Source organism: Neofelis nebulosa, chromosome 1 (genome assembly GCF_028018385.1).
Source record: "Neofelis nebulosa isolate mNeoNeb1 chromosome 1, mNeoNeb1.pri, whole genome shotgun sequence".
NCBI classification, from domain to species: domain Eukaryota; kingdom Metazoa; phylum Chordata; class Mammalia; order Carnivora; family Felidae; genus Neofelis; species Neofelis nebulosa.
The window spans coordinates 224083954-224106219 of record NC_080782.1 but is presented as its reverse complement, the minus strand read 5'-3'; the positions used below and the strand labels follow the sequence as shown (position 1 = coordinate 224106219).

The 22266-nt window shown below is 39.9% G+C and overlaps 2 long non-coding RNA genes and 1 pseudogene across 3 annotated transcripts in view; 2 read left to right on the top strand and 1 right to left on the bottom strand.

Moving 5' to 3' along the window:
* The window catches only part of LOC131486334 (uncharacterized), a 78829-nt gene that overhangs the window by 16837 nt on the left and 39726 nt on the right, over nucleotides 1–22266 (top strand). The window contains exon 3 of one of the 2 annotated variants that reach the window (XR_009249288.1): nucleotides 8562–9553. The exons of the other annotated variant lie outside the window; for it this stretch is intronic. This is a non-coding gene — a long non-coding RNA (uncharacterized LOC131486334). Of the gene's footprint in view, nucleotides 1–8561; nucleotides 9554–22266 lie in introns of those variants that run through there. 2 annotated transcript variants of the gene reach the window in all.
* Nucleotides 1828–20840, bottom strand: LOC131486352 (uncharacterized). The gene is made up of 3 exons (XR_009249290.1): nucleotides 20547–20840; nucleotides 19873–19927; nucleotides 1828–1951 (listed from the first exon to the last, which is right to left on the bottom strand). It is a non-coding gene; the product is annotated as an uncharacterized LOC131486352 (long non-coding RNA).
* Nucleotides 13386–13477, top strand: LOC131489587 (U6 spliceosomal RNA; annotated as a pseudogene).

The following is a 22266-nucleotide window of genomic DNA, read 5'->3' as shown; positions in this document are numbered from 1 at the left end:
AAAATAAATGTACATTTAAAAATCACTCTGGCTGCTCTGTGGAGAGTGGTTGTAGGGACAGAAGAGTAGGAGCTGGGGGTCCATTTAGAAAGCTACTGATGTAGTTCAGGCAAGGGCTGATGGTGGCTAGACCGGAAGGTAGCTGCGGAGGAGGTGAGAAGCAGTTGGCTTGAGGGTACAGAGCTGATGAATTTGTTGATGGATTGGGTATAGCATGTGAAAGAAGAAAAAAGGAATCAAGGATAATTCCTAGATAGTTGTCTAGAGCAGCTAGAGGAGACAAGATGGAGTTGGGGGAGGGAGGCCAAGGAAGAGCCAGAATCAAGAGTTCTCTTTTGGATGTGTTGACACCATGTTAAATGGAAAGGTCCACGACCAAAAAGGAATACCTAGAAGGATGAAGTCAGCAGATTCTTCCAAAGATGAGTTCAGCTCCCCTGAGTTCAAATTAAAAGAGTGAGAGACCCTTGGGCGCCTGGGTGGCGCAGTCGGTTGGGCGTCCGACTTCAGCCAGGTCACGATCTCGCGGTCCGTGAGTTCGAGCCCCGCGTCAGGCTCTGGGCTGATGGCTCGGAGCCTGGAGCCTGTTTCTGATTCTGTGTCTCCCTCTCTCTCTGCCCCTCCCCCGTTCATGCTCTGTCTCTCTCTGTCCCAAAAAAAATAAATAAAAAATGTTGAAAAAAAAAAAAAAATTTAAAAAAAAAAAAAAAAAAAAAAGAGTGAGAGACCCTGACAAAATCAATAAAATCTCAAACAAATGTCCATCTTCATTTTTGTGCTACACAAATCAAATAGACAGGAAAGAATGTCATTTGTGCTTCTTTGGAATTTTATTGGGAAAAAAAAACTGGGTTAAAAATTCAGAGTCAATCATCTGATTTGTTCTTGGTTCCTAAAGTCAGCCTGTAGTTACCACAATAGCCTACATTTTGTTAAATATAAAGTAAAAGAAATATAGTTTCATAATTTTTACTTCTTTATTCAAGATAAAGTTCAAATCAAAGATTTTTCACTATTCCATATGAAATGTAAGCGGCCTTCTCGAAGTGGCCTTTCCAGTGTCCTGAACAAAGTGCAAACAAACGTAATTTGGGAAACAAATACAAACTTTTTCTCTTAGACACTAAGTTTACATCTTTGTTAACAGAATGACTTAGTACGTAACCTGGACTGATAATGCGGCAGGAGGTAGAGAGTAACAATTTTTCCTACTTTACCTCTTGAGGAGGTAGTAAATATTTTTGGGTAAGAAAAAGAACTGCTTTCTGAAGAATTCTACCTTCAACTATTAATTTGTCTTTTGTGTGTTAGCCCTGAGTAGGACAGACTTTGGGAAATGTTCCAACGTTAATGTAAGTCAGGGTGTTACAAGCTGTGCTTGCTGCAATGCCCAGTGTCTCAGAAAGTTCAGGATGCCAAAATAAATTACCACGTGGCTTAAACAACAAACATTTAGTTCTCACGGTTCTGGAGGTTAAAAGTCTCAGCTCAGGGTGTCAGCAAGGTCAGGTTCTGGTAAGAACTCTCTTCCTGGCTCTGTCTTCACATGGCCCTACTTTGGGGCCCCTACAGGACAGAGAGAGAGAGAGAAACCTTGTATATCTCTCTTCTTTTAAGGGCACTAATCCCATCATGGAGGCTCCACCCTCGTGACCTCATCTAACCCTAATTACCTCCCAAATGCCTCAATGTCCCATTTCCAAATGCTGACATGTTGGGGATTATAATTTTAACATATGAATTTGGGGGTAGGAGGGACGGGACACAAACATTCCCTCTCTAGCTCTCAGCCCAGAATCCCCTTCAGTTTGGAAACCCTCATACCTCCAGGTGCCTGAAGTGTTGGCTGCTGATAGCTTACAACTAACTGAGTCCTCCCAGGGACTTGCCAGAAGGAAGCCGCCTCCCTCTCGTTTAGGACCCCTCTCCTTGGTAGGCGAGGGATGGCACACTGAAGAGAGAGTACAAAGAGTCAGTCCTCTTGCCTCAATATGGGACAACTTGGATGAGCCCCCCCCCCCCCCCCCCCCCGCTTCCTGAACTTCCCACGAGGGCCAGTGAGCCTCTGTCTTGCTTCCCTCACCCCCTGACAGGCAATATTCCCCAACAGACTTGCTGCACACAAATCTCGGTCTCAGCTTCTATTTCCTGGGGGATCCAACCAAAAGCACGAGTAGGTCTCATTAACAACATATTCAAATAATAACAACATAGTCACATCATCCAGATTTCTCTACATTTGGTGTAGGTCAAGGCACAGCGTAAAAGGCAAACGTGGTGGAGTATGGCACAAACTGTTGGACACTCCCCGGGCTTGCTTTCTGCACTTGGCATATATCATCCCCACATTTGCGGAAGAGAAGAACCTCTCGTAGGTCTGTTTGGCACCACATGTTTTTGTCTACCACAGGGAGTAGTCTCTTGGTGCATTATAACTGATTTCAGAATGCATTACAATGAGAGAGAACCAAGTTTTGATCCCATTATGCTAGAATTTATTTGTGTTTCTTAAAGAAGCATAACAACAGTAAGCCAAATTTCGGTCCTAGTATTCTCGGAAAAAATGAAGAGTAAGTAACAAAATGAAACAGCCAGTCCGGCAGCTCTCCTGGAGAATTCCCCAGCAGGGGTTATGTGGCTCCATCTAAAAAACAGGACTCAGATGCTGAGCTGATTTATCATACACATAAAAATTCCCAGGTCGTAGATTTTTCTGCTAATTCACTTCTGTCATTTTAATTTATTAAGCCTTCATTCAGTTCTCAAGATCCTTTATGACCATTAGTCAGATTTTTAAAATAGCACTGTGCCGGCAGGATTTCACAAAGAATATTCCGGCTCTCCTTTCCCCTCTTGTCACTCCTCCATAGCTCAGCATTTGGAGAAGTCCAGAGGATTTTTTTCATGGTACCAAAGTAGCCTCATTTACATTCAGAGATTTAGTCACAAAGAGGATTTGTCTTCAGGATTCTCTTTTATTTTTTAATGGTAATTTCTCCATTTATTCCCCCCTCAATGTTTGAATTTTGTCATTCTGTATTAAACATCTTGTTATTATGGGGGTGCCTCAGTGGCTCATTCGGTTGGGTGACCGACTTTGGCTCAGGTCATGATCTCCTGGTCCATGGGCTTGAGCCCCATGTCAGGCTCTGTGCTAATAGCTCAGAGCCTGGAGCCTGCTTCTCTCTCTACCCCTCCCCTGCTTACACTCTGTCTCTCTCTCTCAAAAATAAGTAAACATTAAATTTTTAAAAAATCTTTTTATTATGTAATTATAGAAAAATGAAAAGTGGGATAAGTGAAAAAGAAAAATTATCCATAATCTGGCCAACAGAATAAACCTTGGTAGTTGATTGACATCCAGACCTTTGCCAAAATAGTACATATAGATAGCATTTACAATTTTTACAAGATACATTCATGCCATTTTATAATTTAGCTTACTGATGTATAATAGTGTCCATATCAATAAATAAACCTTTGAAATATTATTTAATAGATGCATAATATTTTATATTATGAAATATATCATAAATATAACCTTACTATTAAACATTTACATTGTTTCCTTTTTTTAACTTTTATAAATAGCGTATCAATGGACTTGCTTGTAAATAAATCCTTGTACTAATAACTGGTTATTTCTCCAGGGCAAATACTTAGAAGTGGGATTTCTGGATCAAGGAGTGGGCACATTTTTAAGATTTTTAAAAACACTTATTACAAAAATGTTTTAATTTATATTCCCACAAAGAGTGGTTGAAAATGTCCTTTCCCTACACCTTTGTCACCCTGAATATCATTCTTTTTCATCTTTGTTAATCTCATAATCTCTTGTTTTTAGTTGCATTTCTTAGATTTCTAGTGAGACTGAATTTTAAAAAAGTGTTTATTGGCCATATAGTTGCTTCTTTTGTGAACTACCTGTTCATGTCCTCTGAATGTAAAATACTGAATTCTATTATTTCCTCTTACTGAATTTTAAGAGCCTATCTATAGACGAGCAGACATTTCTCCAGAGAAAACATAAAGATGGCCAACCGACACATGAAAAGATGCTCAACGTCACTGATCATCAGGGAAATGCAAATCAAAACCACAGTGAGACATCATCTCATACCCGTTAGAATGACTAAAATCAAAAACACAAGAAACAAGTGTTGACAAGGAAATGGAGAAAAGGGAACCCTTGTGTACTGTTGGTGCAGCCATTGTGGAAAACAGTATAGAGGTTCCTCAAAAAGTTAAAAATAGAATTACCATGTTATCCAGTGCCACTACTGGGTATTTTCCCAAAGATACAAAAACACTAATGCTAAAAGATATATGCATCTCTCTATTTGTTGCAGCCTTATTGGCAATAGCCAAAATATGGAAACATATATATACATATATATGTATATATAACACATATATTTTAAATATATCAAGGAATATATATACATGTATATACATAACGCACATATAATGTATATATATCACACATACACATTATATATATATACAATATATATACAATACAATGTGTGTGTGTATATATATATGTATGTATATATATATATACACACACACACGCACACACTATATATATATATATATATATATATATATATATATCTTTAACCTACCAAATTTGATTACAGCAATGAGGTAGGAATCTCTCTTTTTTCCTGTTGTTTAGGCAATTGTACCAACATTTACGAAATAATACATCCTTTCTCTCTTTGATTGAAGTGCTATTATTAATTATATTAATATATAATTGTATTAATATATGATAAATTTTTTAATTTAAATCTGCTTCTAGACTTTTTATTCTGACTGTGTGTTCTGTCTGTAAGTCCCATGCCTGTACTATACTTTTAATCAGTATCATTTTATAATGTATATTGACATCTGATATGACCCTTATCTCTCCTTGTGTTTTTTAAAGACCATGTCATCTTTAATGTTTAACTACTCTTCTTTTTTAAAATGTCCATTATTCTCACATATATATTTTTCTATATATATTTTTTGACTTTATTTTCTACAGCAGTTCTAGGTTCACAGCAAAATTAAGAGGAAGGTACAGAGATTTCCTATATATTCCCTGCTCCCACACATGCACAGCCCCCCTGCCCCCAGTATCAGCCTCCCCCACTGGTTGTACATTGGTTACAGTTGAGGAACCTACATTGACATATTTCGTTCATATATTTTTACACTATATTCAATATAATATATTCCTTCATATGTTTTTTATGCTTATTTTGTCACATTTCCTCTTCCTCTCCCCACCCCCCCCCCGCCACCCCAAATCCTTTTGGGGTTTCCATTGGGAAACCAAATTTATATGTGAATTCAGGAAGAAATTACTCTTTACAATATTAAAATATCCAAAAACAGAGTTAATCCTTGCATTTATTTAGGTCTTTGATTATGACCCTCGATCAGGATTTGTAGATTCTTCTCTTAGCCTAGCGTATTTCATGTTAAGTTCATTCTTAATGTTGTTATTGTTAAAGAGGCTATTTTTCATTGTATTCTTTGACTTTTACCCAGCCTATTGACTCATTTTAAATTACAGCTTTATTGCCATATTATTCAAATACTCTAAAATTCATCCTTTTAATGTGTACACTCTAGGGCATTTTAGAATATTCACTGGGTTTTGCAGGTATTACCACTGTCCACTTTAAAATATGTTTGTCACCCCAAAAAGAAACCCATGTCTATCAGCAATCACTCCCCCTTTCCCCTCCCTTGCCCTTCTGTGTCTCTTCATTAGCTGTTTCTAATCTATTTTTTATAATAAAACTGTAATCATAAGTATAGTTTCCTGAGTTCTGTGAGTCATTCCAGTGAACTATCAAATCTAAGGGAGTCATGGAAACACCTGAGTAATAATAGCTAATTAAGCAGAAGTGTAGATGGCCTGGAACCTCCGAGGTGCAGGTAAAGTCATACAGGCAGTCTTGTGAGGCTTGTGCCCTTTACCCTATGGGGTCTGCACTCACTCTGGGTGGTTAGTGCCCGCCTTCAATTGCAGTACATCCAATTGTGGCAGAAGCACAACAGACTTCTTTTTGTGTGCTTTTTGACCAATTGTGTGTTCGCTTTGGAGAAAAGTCTGCCCAAGTCTGTTGGCCATTTTTAAATTGGGTTGTTTATCTTTTTATTATTGAGTTACTAGCATTCTTTATATATTCCGAATATCAGATATATGAGATAAATCAGATATATAATTGGTGAATATTTTTTTTCCATTCTGTTTGTCATTTTTTCCCATTCGTGGTGGTATCCTCTGAAGCAACAAAGTTTTAAAGTTTGACGAAGTCCCATTTATCTATTTCTTATTTTATCATTTGTGCTTTGGGTATTACATCTTAGAAACCATTCATTACCTAACCCAAGATCACAGAGATTTACTCCTACATTTTCTTCTAAGAGTTTCATAGTTTTAGCTGTTGTTTTCAGATCTATGATCCATTTTCAGTTAATTTTGTGTATGGTGTGAGGTAGGGGTCCAACTTCATTATTTTGTAGATGGATATTCAGTTGTCCCAGCACCTAGCCTATTGACTTTTAAATGTTTTGTAACCAGTCACCTGACATTACTTCTAATAGATTTAATGCATTCTTCTATTTTTTTCAAGTAGATAATATTATGTATAAATGATAAATTTGCCTTCTCTTTGACAATATTATGTACTTATTATTTTGTCTTCTCGGATATTACAAAAATAGTGGTTATCCTGTTACGTGGATCCTGAGAAACTTAACAGAAGACCATTGGGGAGGGGAAGAGAAAAAAAAAAAAAAAGACAGGGAGGGAGCCAAACCATAAGAGACTCTTAAAAACTGAGAATAAACTGAGGGTTGATGGGGGGGTGGGAGGGAGGGGAAAGTGGGTGATGGGCCTTGAGGAGGGCACCTGTTGGGATGAGCACTGGGTGTTGTATGGAAACCAATTTGACAATAAATTTCATGTTAAAAAAAAATAGTGGTGATCACATCATCTTTGTATTATTCTTCTCATTAATAGGAGTGTTTCTAGAATTTTGCCACCACTAAGTATGATACTTTGTCCTTATTCAGTAATAAATGCCTTTCAGTATCTGCTGCTATATCTGTATTTTGCTGCTACTGATATAAACTGAGGAAACATGGCCCTGTAAAACTTCTTTAAAATTATGTTTAAGAATATATTGTTATAATTTCTACTTGCATGTGGTTTAATATTTACTGGAGGGGAGTGCCTTTAACAGTCATTTTTGTGGAATATTTTCCTACAGTATTTATCCAGAGCAGTTTATTTTCCATTAAAAAATAAGGCCTTCTTCATAAATGAAAATATGGTGTTTTTGACTCTATGTAGAAGAGAACGAATGTCTTTTAAATACTGTAGTTTTATTTTAAAAGTAAATCAGTTCATGAATTTGAATGGATAATTCACAAACACTGTTCAGATTTCAAAAGGTACAAAGTAGTACATATTGTAGAATAAAATCCCTTTTTCATTCTTATCCTCTGGCCAGCATGTTCTTTTCCCTGCAAGCAATTCTATTAGAGAGGAGGAAGCAGGATTTTTTTTAATAAAAGAAACACACACACACACACACGCAAAATATATGGAATAAATACAAAATATATCAAATGTTTACATGAGAAAAAGAATATGCTGAGCAGTCCTAAGGAGTCAGATGGGAGGCAGAGACTTGATGAAGAGTCTGGTCACCAAAAGAGAGAGAAGAAGCTGAGAAAACCGTTTGGTGTTTTTCCGATATTGTCAGTTAACAGTTTATTTAAACTCCAAGTTCCTTTTCTCACCAAGTTACAGCAAGAGATAAATCTGGAATCCCTGCCACATTAACTGCATTAGATATAAATGTCTTCCACCTCAGCTTCCCCGACCTCTGATGGCAAATAAGATAGGAACCACACATTCCTGAGATGCAACCAATCAAGGGTACAAAATGACAAACCAAATTTCTGTACCGAAATGTACTAAGCTTCTTCAGTTAGATGGGAGAAGCTTAAATAAATCGAAATCATGGTATAAAAATAACTTAAAAGCCTTTCCCCAAATAAATTTGTATTGTGTCGTAAACAACCGAACAGTCATTGGACCCGGGGTGTGTGAAGAGGGCGAGCCGGCTGTTTGGTGCGGGCAGGTACCTTGAACCCAGCGGCTGTAATGCAGCCCTAGGATTGATCAAGCTGTGGCCAGCAGAGGGGTTGGGGGAGGAAGAGTGGAGCCTACGAGGTGGGGGGATGGGAGGCATTAGGGGAGGGGGAGGAGCTGATGCAAGCAAACCAAACTCACAAAAGGCTGATTTATAAACAGAAATGCCATTTGTTCATTAACCAGCACAAGGCAACCAGAGGAGTGCTTTATACGTTCTGCAGAAAAACCCAACATGCTGTTCATTGTGCAAAAGAGTACACTCACTGCTGGGGACCAGGACACTCCCGCCCGCAAATGCGATTCTCTATCCCCTTGCACGGTGTTGGGTGAACCCTCATATATACTATCCTTTGGTCTCTACTTTTTTTTAATTTTTGTCTTTTCATTCCAGTCACATCATTCCTTCAGGTACACCACAGTAAAATCAAGTGGATGGAGTTACTCCACAGCGTTACTAGACCGAGTCTCCTGTGGTCTCTCCTCTCTCCTCAATCCTTGGAATGGGCATTTCTGTGGATGGCTGGAAGATAACAGTAACATAATGTGGCGGTCGCCTGCACAGGTTTTGAGCCCCCTAGCCTCAATTCCACTCCAGGCTGGCCATTTGCCAGCTGTGTGACCTCCCATGGTTATTTCACTTCTCTCCTCCTGGGAAAATGGAAATAACAATACCTGGTTCAGCAAGTCATGGAGAAGGTTAAGTGAGCAATTCATTTTGACCCCCAGACATGGTGCCTAGCATATGCAGAACACTCAAAAACTGTTAGCCCTTGGTATTAAGGCTACTCCTCTCTAGCCCTGTTGATTTGTAGTTGTTTCTGCTCACAGAGAATAAGCTATTTTTAACTCTTTGCCCAGATTAAGGAAAAACAAAAAAAGTCCAATGAGAACAATTTGATTCAGTGAAAATTCTTAAATGCCTTCAATGTTTCAAAGAAATGCAATTTCTTTGTATTGCTTTCAGATTTGAATATAGTACAGCCCCAAATACATGGAGAATAGGGGAATAAATAAGTAAAATTTTTAAAGGAGGAATAAATTCATACAAAAAAGAGGAAACATCATGTAAAAATGCAATTTGTCATAAACAAGTATTTATGAGTACCCAGTATGTATCCTGTTCTTTCTGCTTCTAGCCTTGCCTTTTGTAACTCTATTTGCAACACTGCAACCAAAATCATTTTTCAGAGACTGAGTTACATCATGTCATTTCTCTGTTCAGAATCCTCCAATGGCTTCCCACCTCATTTGAAAGGCCAAAGCGTTCACACTGCCCTGTAAGACCTTATGTAATCTGTTCACCCCCACTTCTCACCCTGTCTCTCCGACTTAACCTCCTCTCCCTTACTTACTCGGCACAGATCTCAGTGGACTCTTTGCTGCTCCTTAACTATGCCAGGTACTCCTGCCTCAGGGCCTTTGCACTTGTGGTTTCCTCCACCTGGAATCCTCTTCTTCAAAGTCACATCTCCTTTAAGACCTTCCTCAAATGCCACCTTCCCTGACCCTCCTGTTTAATACTATAACTTCTCCCCCATTCCCACCACTGTGTAGTCTCCTTTCCTGCCCTGATTTCTCTATGGCATTTCTCTACTTACCTCTTTATTTTGTTTATAATCTATCCTCCCCTCTCCCCGTACCCACCCCCTCTCCCCCTGCCAGTATAAGAGCCACATCAGGGGTTTTGTGTGTTTTCTTTATTGCTGTATCCTAATCCTCAGCATGGTGATGGCACTCTCCGTGGGGTGAATGAATGATTTCATGAATGGTGCTAGGGGCTTTTACATATGTCATCTCACTTACATATTTCAGCAAAGATCTGATTTTCATAATAATACATCACTAGATAGTAGCTGTTATTATAATTACATATTTTTATATTCAACAATCGCTGTTTCCTGAAATTAAAACTGGACTGAAAGCATCTTAAAGTTCTTGAAGCCAGAATTTGAGAAACACTGTTTATTTTAACGTGTGGATGTCCTTTAAAGGCATCTTACATAATAAGATGGAGATTCAGAGGAAGAAGTTGTTTTTAACTTCTCAATATGAACGACATCCTGCTTCTAAATTAAAAGAAATTAAGAATTTTCATGTAAAATTTAAGTTGACCTTTCCTAATTTAGCCTGAATTCCCCAACCCCAAAAAATGATTTTTAAATTTGTCCGAATGGTGCACAACAGCAGAAGTGTGGGCCCGGCTGTCCCTGCTGCTGCCTTGTGGGAGACAGGGCCCTGCCTACTGAATTTCTGGTGTCCGTTACAGTGATGACAGGAAAGAAATGTTTGTAAGAACAAATGTTTGCTTCCAGGCTGCAGCCTAATTTAATAGTGTACTTGAAAAAAGAAAAGTGGATGATTCATTCCAAAACCCCTGGGGAGGGAGGGGTGATTGTAAACCATTTGGAAAAGGGGTGAGAAGGCCTAACGTGAAACTAATGCAGCAAATCTTCAACAACAACCGAAAAAGTCTGGCCTGAACGCCATGGAATGCTGGGTGTTTTTTCGCAGAATGGTTTCAGCTGGGGGAAGCCTGTTAGGTTCAAAAGCCTTTTCCCTCTGCTCTGATCTGGGGGGTGGGTGGGAGGTTATAACCAGATTGATTTTTGATAGTTTCAGATAATACTTCGTATTTGGATGAAAGATTACCCTGGAGGTTTTCATACTTGTGGTTTTTCTTAAAGCATTAGATGTGATTGTAATTTTTTTTAGGGGCCACAGCCCTAGGGAAATTTTTATGGAAGAAGGAAGAGACATTTTTTTTTTTTAAACAGAAACTAAGATTTAAGACACATCAGCCATCTAAGTAGGTGGAGTAGACAGCTGTGGGCAAGACCCGAAAACCCCTCCCACCACTTGCTTGTTGATGCCTGAAACGTTGAAAATCAGGAATTCATTTTCTTGGATTAAGATTTCGTCTACTAAAATACTAACAGCCCCACTCAGGATCACATGTTCAGCTCTCTGGGCCATTTTCATTCCAATGGTAATGGCCTCACTGACCCCAGATCTAACAGGTTTTCCCAACTCAGTGGGGAGACAGCGAGTGGATCCTTGGCTCTTTGGAGATGAGCCTACAGGTGTGACGGGGGAGGGAGAGGAGACACCCTTGGAGGAGCGCACCGAAGGTCACCAGAAGGCAAGGAAGCACAAGCAAGACGATATGAAACCTTTTATGTCAGTAAGACCATTTTCGCTCATTCTTACCCAAGTTTCCCTTCCCTGTGTATTGGCGGAGCATACGGTTGATACGGTAACATAGTCCAAAGAAAGCCGCACACCCGTGTCTCAGGTAACCCTAAACCACAGTTGGGATTATCCGAGCAGCTAATCCCTCAACATTAGCCAAACCACTTGCTTACTTTGACCAATATCTTTTGTTTTCCCTTAACAACCAGAGACGTTCAATGTCTTTGCCATTTTAAAATGTATTCTATAAAATGCTTCTGACGTGGGGGAATTAATCTTTCTCCTCCACAGATTTATGAAGGAGTAAATTTGCTGCTGCTGCTGTGTAGAAATGACTCTAGTCCCGAAGTTGCCTGTCAGGCTCCCTGGACTAGTGTTACGGGTTCCATGGTTACCTCAGTGAGATAACAGTGACTTTTTTTTTTTTTTTCATTTCTCACCATTTAACTTAGATATTTCCTTTTATGTAACCTGCAAGAACAATTTGGTACCCAGGAAGGGTAAGAAGGAGATTTTATAAAGTTTGGTTTATTATGCCATTTTTAAATAATTTGCAGTAGAGGACACGTCTTTCTTCTTAAAGCTATGTCACAGCTGTTCAAAAAACAAAACAAAACAAAACAACCCTCCTCTTGTAAAAATTGCCAGGCTTTTTCATCATCTTTAATTTCTTTACCACATATTAGGAACACATTATGTAGCAGACACTGGGCTAGGCACTAAGGCCCCAGAGCTGTGATCCATCATTCTGACCTCAGATTGCTCAGTCGAGTCAGTGGGAAGAGACAGACAAATTGCCACCTGCTAAGAACATGACAGAAGTTTGCACAGGGCTGCGAAAGGAGCCCCACCCATTCGGGGGGCGGCAGGAAAGCTTTTCTGTGGAACTGTAGTATCTGAGCTGAGAGTTGTAAGGATGTGAATAATGTAGGAATTAATCAGAGGAAGAAGTATGTGTGTATTGTGGGGGGTAGGGGGTGGGGAGGGATGGTGTTCCAGGCAGAGGAACAGCACATGCAAAGCAACAGTAGAGAGAGAACAGTACCGCCCTATCTTCACCTCTGTAGGACAGGGCCCAATTCTTAACTCATCACAGGATCTCTGGAGCCTGTCAGGCCTGTCATAAGTATTCATAAAAATCTGTTGAACTTCAGTGAATTGAACTGCAAACATTTATTGCTGTTTTCTAGATGTTGGTGATAGGGTAGTGGCTAAAAGAGAAGTTTCTCTTCTCGTGGTGCATTTGTTCTAGGGAGGCATTAGTAGGAGTCAGTATTTGCTAAGAACTTCCTACCTGCCAGGCACTGTCCAAAAGATTTATGTATTCATTTGTTCAATCTTGAAAACAAGACTGTAGTAGGTATTATACTGTTATCCCAATGTGTTACCGTTGAGGACTCAGAGAGGTTAAGAAACTTACCAAAGCCTACCCAGCTTGTGAGTGGCAGAGCTGAAATTCAAAGTTGGGAAGTCTCAGTTTCCAGAGTCAGCCTCAACCTCTACAGTTAGGCCTTCAAAAATTTCAAAGTACCTCTCAGTCTTATTTTTAGAAAATAAGATAAAAAAGAAATTCTAAATGTCCATTCTCCCTCGATCCTTTTTCTCTTTGGCAACCTGAGACTTAATTACTTGGCATAAACACACGAGAAAAATAGACATTTTGAAAAGCAAGAGTAGGGTTAAAATGAAAGATAATATGGTCTTGAAAAAGGTAAAGGGGATAATGATCATATCAGATATCAAAATGCAGTTAAAATTATGCTGATTAAAAATAGAGGCATGGTGACTATGGTTAATGGTACTGTATTGTATATGTGAAAGTTGCTGAGAGAGTAGATCTTGAAAGCTCTATCACAAGAAAAAAAAAACCCTGTAACTCTGTGTAGTAACGGATGTTAACTAGACTTATTGTGGTGAGCATTTCATAATATATACAAACATCGAGTCATTACATTGTATATCTGAAACTGATACTGTAGTGTTGTACATCAGTTATATCTCAAGAAAAAGAGGAAGAAAAAATATAGCACGCATTCTAAAATTGGAGTGATACAGAGAAGATTAGCACGGTCTCTGCACAAGGATGATATGCAAATTCATGAAGCTTTCTACATTAAAAAAAAATGCGTGTGTGTATATATATATATATATATATATGCAACACCCAGACCTCTCTCATTCTTATCTATTGACCTCCATTCTTTTTTTCTTTAATGTTTATGTATTTTTGAGAGAGAGACAGAGTGTGAATGGAGGAGGGGCAGAGAGAGAGGGAGACACAGAATCTGAAGCAGGCTCCGGGCTCTGAGCCATCAGCACAGAGCCCTACGCAGGGATGGAACTCATAAGCTGTGAGATCATGACCTGAGCTGAAGTCAGACGCTTACCGGACTGAGCCACCCAGGCGCTTCACATCCGCCTCCATTCATGAAGGTGAAGTTTTGGTGTCCCTGAGAGGCCTCTTGGAATAGACAGGTACATTCATCTCCTTTGCACAAAGTAGGGAAGCATTCCACCTCACTGCCCCCACCCTCCACCTTTGTAATGGGCACTTGGGGGCAGGGCAAATGTTTTTCCGAGAAACCAGGGCATGACGAGGTCTACTGTGGAGTTTGCCATCCATCTGGCCCTCCATCTTAGTGTCATTTTGCTGTTCATGCTCATGTTTATGCTTCCTTTTGGAGTTTCTTTCCCATATATGTTTGTCCTAAGAAATAAAACCATTATTGGACCTAGAAAAAAAAGGTCAGGGGTGCCAGGGTAGCTCAGTCGGTTAAGTGTTCAACTCTTGATCTCAGCTCAGGTCTTGATCTCAGGGTTGTGAGTTCAACCAAGGCCCACATTGGGCTCCATGTTGGGTGTGAAACCTACCTTAAAAAAAAGTCATGGGGCGCCTGGGTGGCTCAGTCGGTTAAGTGCCCGACTTCAGCTAAGGTCACGATCTCGCGGTCTGTGAGTTCGAGCCCCGCGTCGGGCTCTGGGCTGATGGCCCAGAGCCTGGAGCCTGCTTCCGGTTCTGGGTCTCCCTCTCTCTCTGCCCCTCCCCCGTTCATGCTCTGTCTCTCTCTGTCTCAAAAATAAATAAACGTTAAAAAAAAAAGTCATATATTTATGTATATACATATACATATATGTGACATATATGTATATGGTATAAGTATATAGCATAGTATAAACTTGGATTTAGGTACTTCTACTGGCACTTTCCTTCTCTCCCTAGACCTAAGAATTGGGAAGAACAATGAGAAGAAATGCCTTTTAACTACAAAGAATCTAAACAAATAAATACAAAATCTGCGGCTATGCCCTCCACTCAGTATTTCCTAGGCATTCCAATTACAAAACCAGCTCTCTCACATCAGATCGAGAAGTGAGAGAACTGGATACCATCTTAAGAAAAGTACTGACAGACTGATTTTTTTTTTTTTTTATGGGGAGAACTTCAAGATTTTGTGTAAATGAAATAAACATTTTTATTATTTGATTTGAGCACTAAATTTCATAGATAGTGTGCATTTTACCAACTTGGTAACTGAAAACTATGAAAAACCAAGTTCTTTTGCAGGGTGGAGGGGGGCACCTGGTTCAGTGGGTTGAGCGTCTGACTTTGGTGCAGGTCATGGTCTCGCAATTTGTGAGTCAAGCCCCACATTGGGCTTCCTGCCGTCAGCGCAGATCCTGCTTGGGATCCTCTGTCCCCCTGTCTCTGCCCCTCCCCCACTTGTGCTCTCTCAAGAATAAAATAAAATATCTTTTTTTTAAATTTCTTTTTTTTTTAAGTTTTTAATTTTAATTCCGGTATCGTTAACATACAGTGTTTATATTAGTTTCAGGTGTACAACATAGTAAACTGCATACATCACCCTGTGCCCATCACAAGTGCACTCTTCAGTCCCCATCTCTTATTTCACCCATCCCCCCACCCAGCTCCTCTCTGGTAACCATCAGTTTGGTTTCTATAGTTACGGAGTCTGTTTCTTGGTCTCTCTCTCTCTCTCCCCCCACCTTTGTTAGTTTGTTTCGTTTCTTAAATTCCCAGTATGACTGAAATCATATGGTATTTGTCTTTCTCTGACTTATTTCACTTAGCATTATACTCTCTAGCTCCATCATGTCATTGCTAAAGGGAAGATTTCATTTCTTTTTATGGCTGAGTAATAGTCCATCGTATACACATACCACATCTTCTTTACCCAGTCATCTATTGATGAACACTTGACTGCTTCCATAATTTGGCTATTGTAAATAGTGCTGCAATAAACATAGGGGTGCGTATATCCTTTCAATTTGGTGTTTTTGTGTTTTGCGGGTAAATACCCAGTAGTGCTGGATTGTCGGGTAGTCCTGTTTTTAGTTTTTGAGGAACCTCCATGCTGTTTTCCACAGTGGCTACACCAGTTTGCATTCCCACCAACAGTGTGAGAGGGTTCCTTTTTCTCCACAACCTCGTCAATACTTGTTGCTTCTTGTGGTTTTGATTTGAGCCATAAAAACCAAGCTCTTGAATGCCATGTTCCCTTGCCCGATTCTGAGAAAGAGGATCCAGAGTGGAAGTTCTGAACATTCCTCTACCGAACGTCCTGATACTTTAAAATTATAAATTCAATACACCTGAAAGTAATGTAACATTGTATCAACTATACTTGAATAAAAATGTTTTAAATTATAAATTTAACATAGAAATTGTAGATTAAAATAGGTTCATAAAAATTAATTTGTGTAACTTTACTATCCTGTGGCCATACTCCTCTCACTTAAAGACTCTAACCTGAAGATTGATACGCTACTTAGAAAGTTACCTTAACAAGGAAAGAAAGCTGCTAGCAGTCTTACAAAGGAAAGATTAGGAAGGACAAGGCAGTAGTCAGGGGCACAGGGCCAGGTTGGAGATGGAGCAGTAGCCGAGGGACTCAAGAAAAAAACACAAATTCAAGAGATTTAGGAAGCAAATGTGATCACATTTTACTAATTGAGAACAGAATAAAAGAGAAGATTTGAATGAGGAGGTGAGAATAATACTCAGATTTCTGGCTTGTGTGGTTGGATGGATCATTGTATCACCCAACAAGAGGAGAGCCCAGGGAGTACGGGTTGGGGGAAGGGAGAGAGGAAGACTTTGAATTAGGACATGTTGAATATGATACATCTGTGTGACCACCAAGCAGAAATGTGCAAAAGGGAGCTGCTGTCCTAGGGCTCAGTAGAGTTCTAGGATATCTGGGGTATCCAGGCAAATTTTTAGAGAATCATCAGATTATGGGTGAAGTTGGAGCTATACATTGGATGGGATCACCAAACAAAAGTGTGAATGAAGTGAAGAGAAAAGGTGAGGACAGAGCCCTAGAGAATGTAAGCGTTTGAAAGATTGGAAAGAGAAGACTGAAAAGAAATCATCAGAGGTAGGTGGGGAACCAGTAGAGGGTGATGTCACATGTGCCAAAGAAGAGGGAACTTAAGAAAAAGGTGTGGCCAGTGGTCAATGAAACAGAGACGGCATGTATGTCAAAGCCTAAGAACTCCATAATGGATTGGGTGATATGGATTTCACCTCTGCCTTCTGCTGAAGGAGCTTCATTATTTAAGTGGGAATGAAAGTCAGATGGAAGTAAAGTAAAGAAAAGGTAAAGTAGTCAATGGGAGGGTAGTAAAGAAACAGTGACAGTTTCATGGAGTGATCTTTGAAGAAGGTTGCCTATGAATGAAAAGAGAAAGTGTTGGTGTAGAAGAGAGAAGGCCTTTTTTTCCCCTTAAAGATAAAAAGCTTGAGCATGTTCATAGATTAAGGGAAGAGAGCAGTGGAGTGAGAAGAATTGAGGATACAGTATAGAATGCATAAATGAGAAGACTGAAGCATCAAAGGAAATAAGAAAGATTGGTATCCAAAGTAGTTTTGAGCAAGTGGCGGACCACCCTCTCCAATGAGATGGAAGGAGGGGATGATCAGTGTAAATAAAGATAAGTCTCTAGTTGGGTGGAAGGAGGGTAAGAGATTGAGGGAGTTACATCTAATGATGGTTTGTGGGAAGGGGTCATGAGGAGAGCAGTAAAGGTTTGGAAGCACCATTTAGAAATTTAGGGTGGAATGGGGTAGTTTAAAGACCCATAGGATGACTGCACAGCATCATAGATGATCTGTCTGTGGTTGGAGATCATAAATTTATAGCTGTGCTAATTTGCACCACATATGCTGATTGGTCACAGGGGCAAAGATCAGACTGGAGTTACAACTGGGTTGATCTAGACAATGGAGCCATAAGGCTTTTTTTTTTTTTTTTAATTTTTTATGGAGCCATAAGACTTTAAAGTCTCCAGGGAAGACAATTGTCTAAGGTCATATAGCCAACAGGAGCAGAGCTAGATTTGAGCATAAGGTTGAGTAGGTAGATAGCCTTATCTGAACAGTGAGTCTGGAGTGCTAGTAGGTCAACTCTATTGAGAGGGAGACTATCTAGGTCAACAGCGGTCCTCGGAATGAAGACAAAGCCTAAGGTCCAGATGCCAGAGTTTTTGATGGATGTCTCATGATTAAACACTTAATATCTACTGTTCCACTGTTGAGTTAGGCTTTCAACTATCAAACATCACCTTTTATTCAATCATGTTAAAGATTCTTTTAAAGTATTATTTTTGTATTACAAAATAAAACATATCTATAGAGAAGCTAGGAGGAGACAATTTAAAAATTAAATGTAATGCAAATTAAAACAATGAGACACCACTACATACCTATTAGAATGGCCACAGTCCAAAATACTAAGATATAGAGCAACAGGGGCTCTTATTTATTACTGGCAGGAATGCAAAATGGTACAATTACTTTGGAAGACAGTTGGGCAGTTTCTTATAAAAAGAAACATACTCATACCATACAATCCAGCAGTCTGGCTTATTGGTATTTTATCCAAAGGAGTTCAAAATTTATGTCCATCAAAAACCTGAATGTAACTATTTACAGCAGCTTTATGTATAATTGCCCAAACTTGGAAATAACCAAGATGATCTTCAGTAGGTGAGTGAATAAATAAACTGTGTTACATCTAGACAATGGACTATTACTCAGTGCTAAAAAGAAATGAGCTGGGGCACCTGGGTGGCTCAGTCGGCTGAGAGTCCAACTTCAGCTCAGGTGATGATCTCAGGGCTCATGAGTCTGAGCCTCACGTCAGGCTCTGTGTTGACAGCTCAGAGCCTGGAGCCTGCTTCAGATCCTGTATCTCCCTCTCTCTATGCCCTTCCCCCGCTCATCCTCTGTCTCTCTCAAAAAGCAAATAAACATTAAAAAAATTAATAATAAATAAAAAGAAATGAGCTCTCAAGCCATGAAAAAACACGGAGGGATCTTAAGTGCACATCACTAAATGAAAGAAGCCAATCTGAAAAGGCTACATTCTGTATGATTCCAACTATTTGACACTGTGGAAAAGGTAAAACTATGGAGACAGTAAAATGATCAGTGGTTGCCAAGGGCTGGGGGAGGGTGGGAAGGGAAAAGGATGAATCGGCAGAGCACAGAGGATTTTTAGGCAAGTGAAAAGACGCTGAATGATACTGTAATGTTGGATACATTTGTCCAAACCCATAGAATGTATAACATACAGCACCTAAAGTGAACCCTCAGGTAAACTATGGACTTTGGGTGATAATGATGTGTTAATGTAGGTTCATCAGTTGTAACCCATGTACCACTCTGGTGAGTGATGTTGATACCTGGGGGAGCCTATGCGTGTGTGGGCACAAGGGATATGTGGGAAATCTCTGTACATCCCCTTCCATTTTGCTATGAATCTAAAACTGACCTAAAAAATTAAACCTTTCTAAAAATTAAATGTATCACCTACCATCTTGAAAACTAATTTTGTTCTCTTTACATACAAACCTTAATGAATGTGTGGGATTGGGAATCAGGCAGTGGAAAATGAGTGAGGCAGGCGGTCATTGTCAATGAAGAGCCCTGGGGCAGAAATAAGGGTGGGGAGATGGGTACAGCTTGACTTCCTTTCCTGAGCACTTTTTTACTTTCTTTTCATGTTTTTTTCGAGAGATAATGAGGGATAAAAGTTATCAAGGGATAACTTTTCCAAAGATTTCCTCCAAAAGCTTTTAAGAAAAGTCTGCACACACCTCCTTGGTAGCAGTAGGTGAAAAGCAAAGTGCTGCTAACGGTCCACATGTCAGGTGGTAGGTGATCCAGGCCACTTCCCGACGTTAGGGAGACAAGTTATATGCAGAATATGCTTGCTTACCGGGGTCAACCTGTAACCAGACAGTGTTGCCAGAAAGCTAGGCCTTTTTTGGCCAATGATGAGTTTTCCTGGGCACGTTATAGTTCCTCTGACTGTGTACGTGGAGTCAGTTCAGAAAAAAGAGAAACACACCTTACCACACCTTGCCACACCTCAGCATATACCATCCCACACCCACCACACCTTACTTCATCTCCTAACACCTTCCCACACCTCCCCACACTTCAACGTACCACATCTTACCTCACCTCCCCACCACACCACACTCACCAGGAATGCCAAGATGGGCACTTGGAAGAGTGACTTGGGCAGCACGCAGGCAAGCCTCGAAGCCAGCAGCCAGGAAGAGAGTTGGCACAATAACAGTGACAGCAGTCAAATGCAGACATAAAGGCTATTACAGTACAAGATGCAGGACAAAGTGTATACGGGAGGGAAGGGCCAAAAAGCAGGAGGTACAAACCAAGAAAGGAAGGGGAAAATAGAGAGCCAAAGTCAATTTGTAGGAAAAACAAAACAAAAACAACAACAACAACAAAAACCCACAAAACGACTTTATCCTAAGGTCAAGAATGTTCTGGAGCTAGTGGCAGGAACTAATACTGTGCCTCTCTTGGAAGGAGTTCTCCTAAGGCACTACCAAGAAGGACGGTGTAATGTGAGCACCTGTACTGCAATGACTTTAATAGTATCTACATCAAAACAGCAATCTAAGAGGATAAAACGAGACACGAAGGACTTGGGACTTTAGATCCCATGTATCGTAATTAGGCACATATATTTAATGTAATAAGTTGGCTATAATTCTTTCCATATTATCTTTATTAAATCGTTTTAAGGGAGTCCCTTTTTCCTTATAATTCCTTAAATTCACCCTTTAAGAATGCTAACACAAAATTGCTCGCTTCCGAAATACATGACGGATGTAGATAGATTCTACCAACCTTCTCTGCAATCGCTGATCTGGTTCCAGAGGGCGATGAGGTATTTGAATGGACTTACCTCTGCTCCTACAAACCTGGGCAGAGAAAAGAAAGGAGATGGAAACTCCGTGCAGAAATTATTGACAAGAGTATCTTCTGTTGTCAAATGGATATTTGGGGGGAAATCTATTTTGTATTGCCAAACAAATTAGCCAGTGAATTAGGAAAGTGATTCTTAGCTATTGATTTTTGGTTCTGCATTTTCAATTGATATTTGTCACAATTTTTAGAACGATCAAGATTGAGCGCTTACTGTGTGACAGTAATCTCAGACTTTGAAAGCTGCGTTAATTTGGAGATCTAGTGTGACCCTTCCTTTCAAAGGAGACTCAGAGAGGTGACTCCTCATAATGGCAGGAGCAAGACCCAAACCTGAGCCTCCTGGTTTCATCATATCAGTGCTTGATGCTGCTATGGCTGGGTCCCCCCTCAGAAATCAGACTCTGAGACAGATTTGCATGCAGGAAATACATTGGGAAATATGCTGGGGGTCAATCCCTATGGGGGAGTGAAGGACATAGAGTTGTCCAGAGAAAGGCCAACAGAGTTACAACACATTGGGGTGGTTTTACAGGAAAGCTCTAAAGTGGGGATGGTCCTTCTGAATGATCCTGACTCAAGGCAAGGGTGGGAGGCCTCTAGTACCCTCTCCTTAATCAACCAGTCTTTGGATGAAGGTTTTCAGGAAGGAGCATGATCCTGGGGGCATGGCGGTCTTCAGCTGAGGGCAATTGTGAGAAAGACTTCGCTGAAGCCTGTGGGTCACCACTGCTCTGGGGTGATGAGAGAGCCACAGCGCTCAGCACAGAAGGGCACAGCACAGCCTCCCCTCCCGTCCTGAATGCTAGCTTGGTAATGATGCTTTCACATATGTCGGCTTGATTTCTCCCACTAGTTAACAGGATCCTTGTTGACTCTGTGTACGTTTCCCCTGACTGTGCATGGAGGCCGTTTAGAAAAAAATAGAGGGCTAGAGCCCTGATTTATGTCAGGCTCAAAAGAAGTACAACATGGAGAATACTGTTAAGACCCCATGAAGAACTCGATAGTATTAATCGGTCGATTAAAATTAGAGAAATCAATTATTATACTAACTGTGGTTTAAAGAGGGGAGCTTTTATAATGACATTTTCCCCCTGAATTACAGCTATACTTTGAAATTAGGAATGTGACTTATCATTATAATCTTAATATTAGAAATTCTCTTTGCTTTTTGATTGGCTGCTAACCTACATGATTGAAGGGGGGGGGAGAAGAAATTAGAAACCAACATGTTATGTTAAGATAAAAGAACATGAAGGTAAGCCTGAAGATACTACTTTCATGAAAGGCTTCCCTGTTGTCCTAATTAATTGCACAGAAGCCTAAGAGGGAAAAAACCCTGCTAACTTCTAAGTTGGCTTGATATCCTTTTTCATTTGTATCACCAAGGGGTACAAAGTGAATAAATCAATATCCCTGAAGCATACACTTAAAAACGCTCAACTTTTTATCTCCCTAATAGTTTTTTTTTTGTTCATTAAGAAATAGGATTAAAGAAAATCTTCACATTTAAAGTAGGAGGAAGATTGGAAGTCAGAAGGATATAACACTAAAATATAGGACATTGTGTGTCACTTATTAAAAATGTGGGTTTGTATTGAGTAGTTCAGGCGTTCTCATCCCATCTGGAAGATCGTGT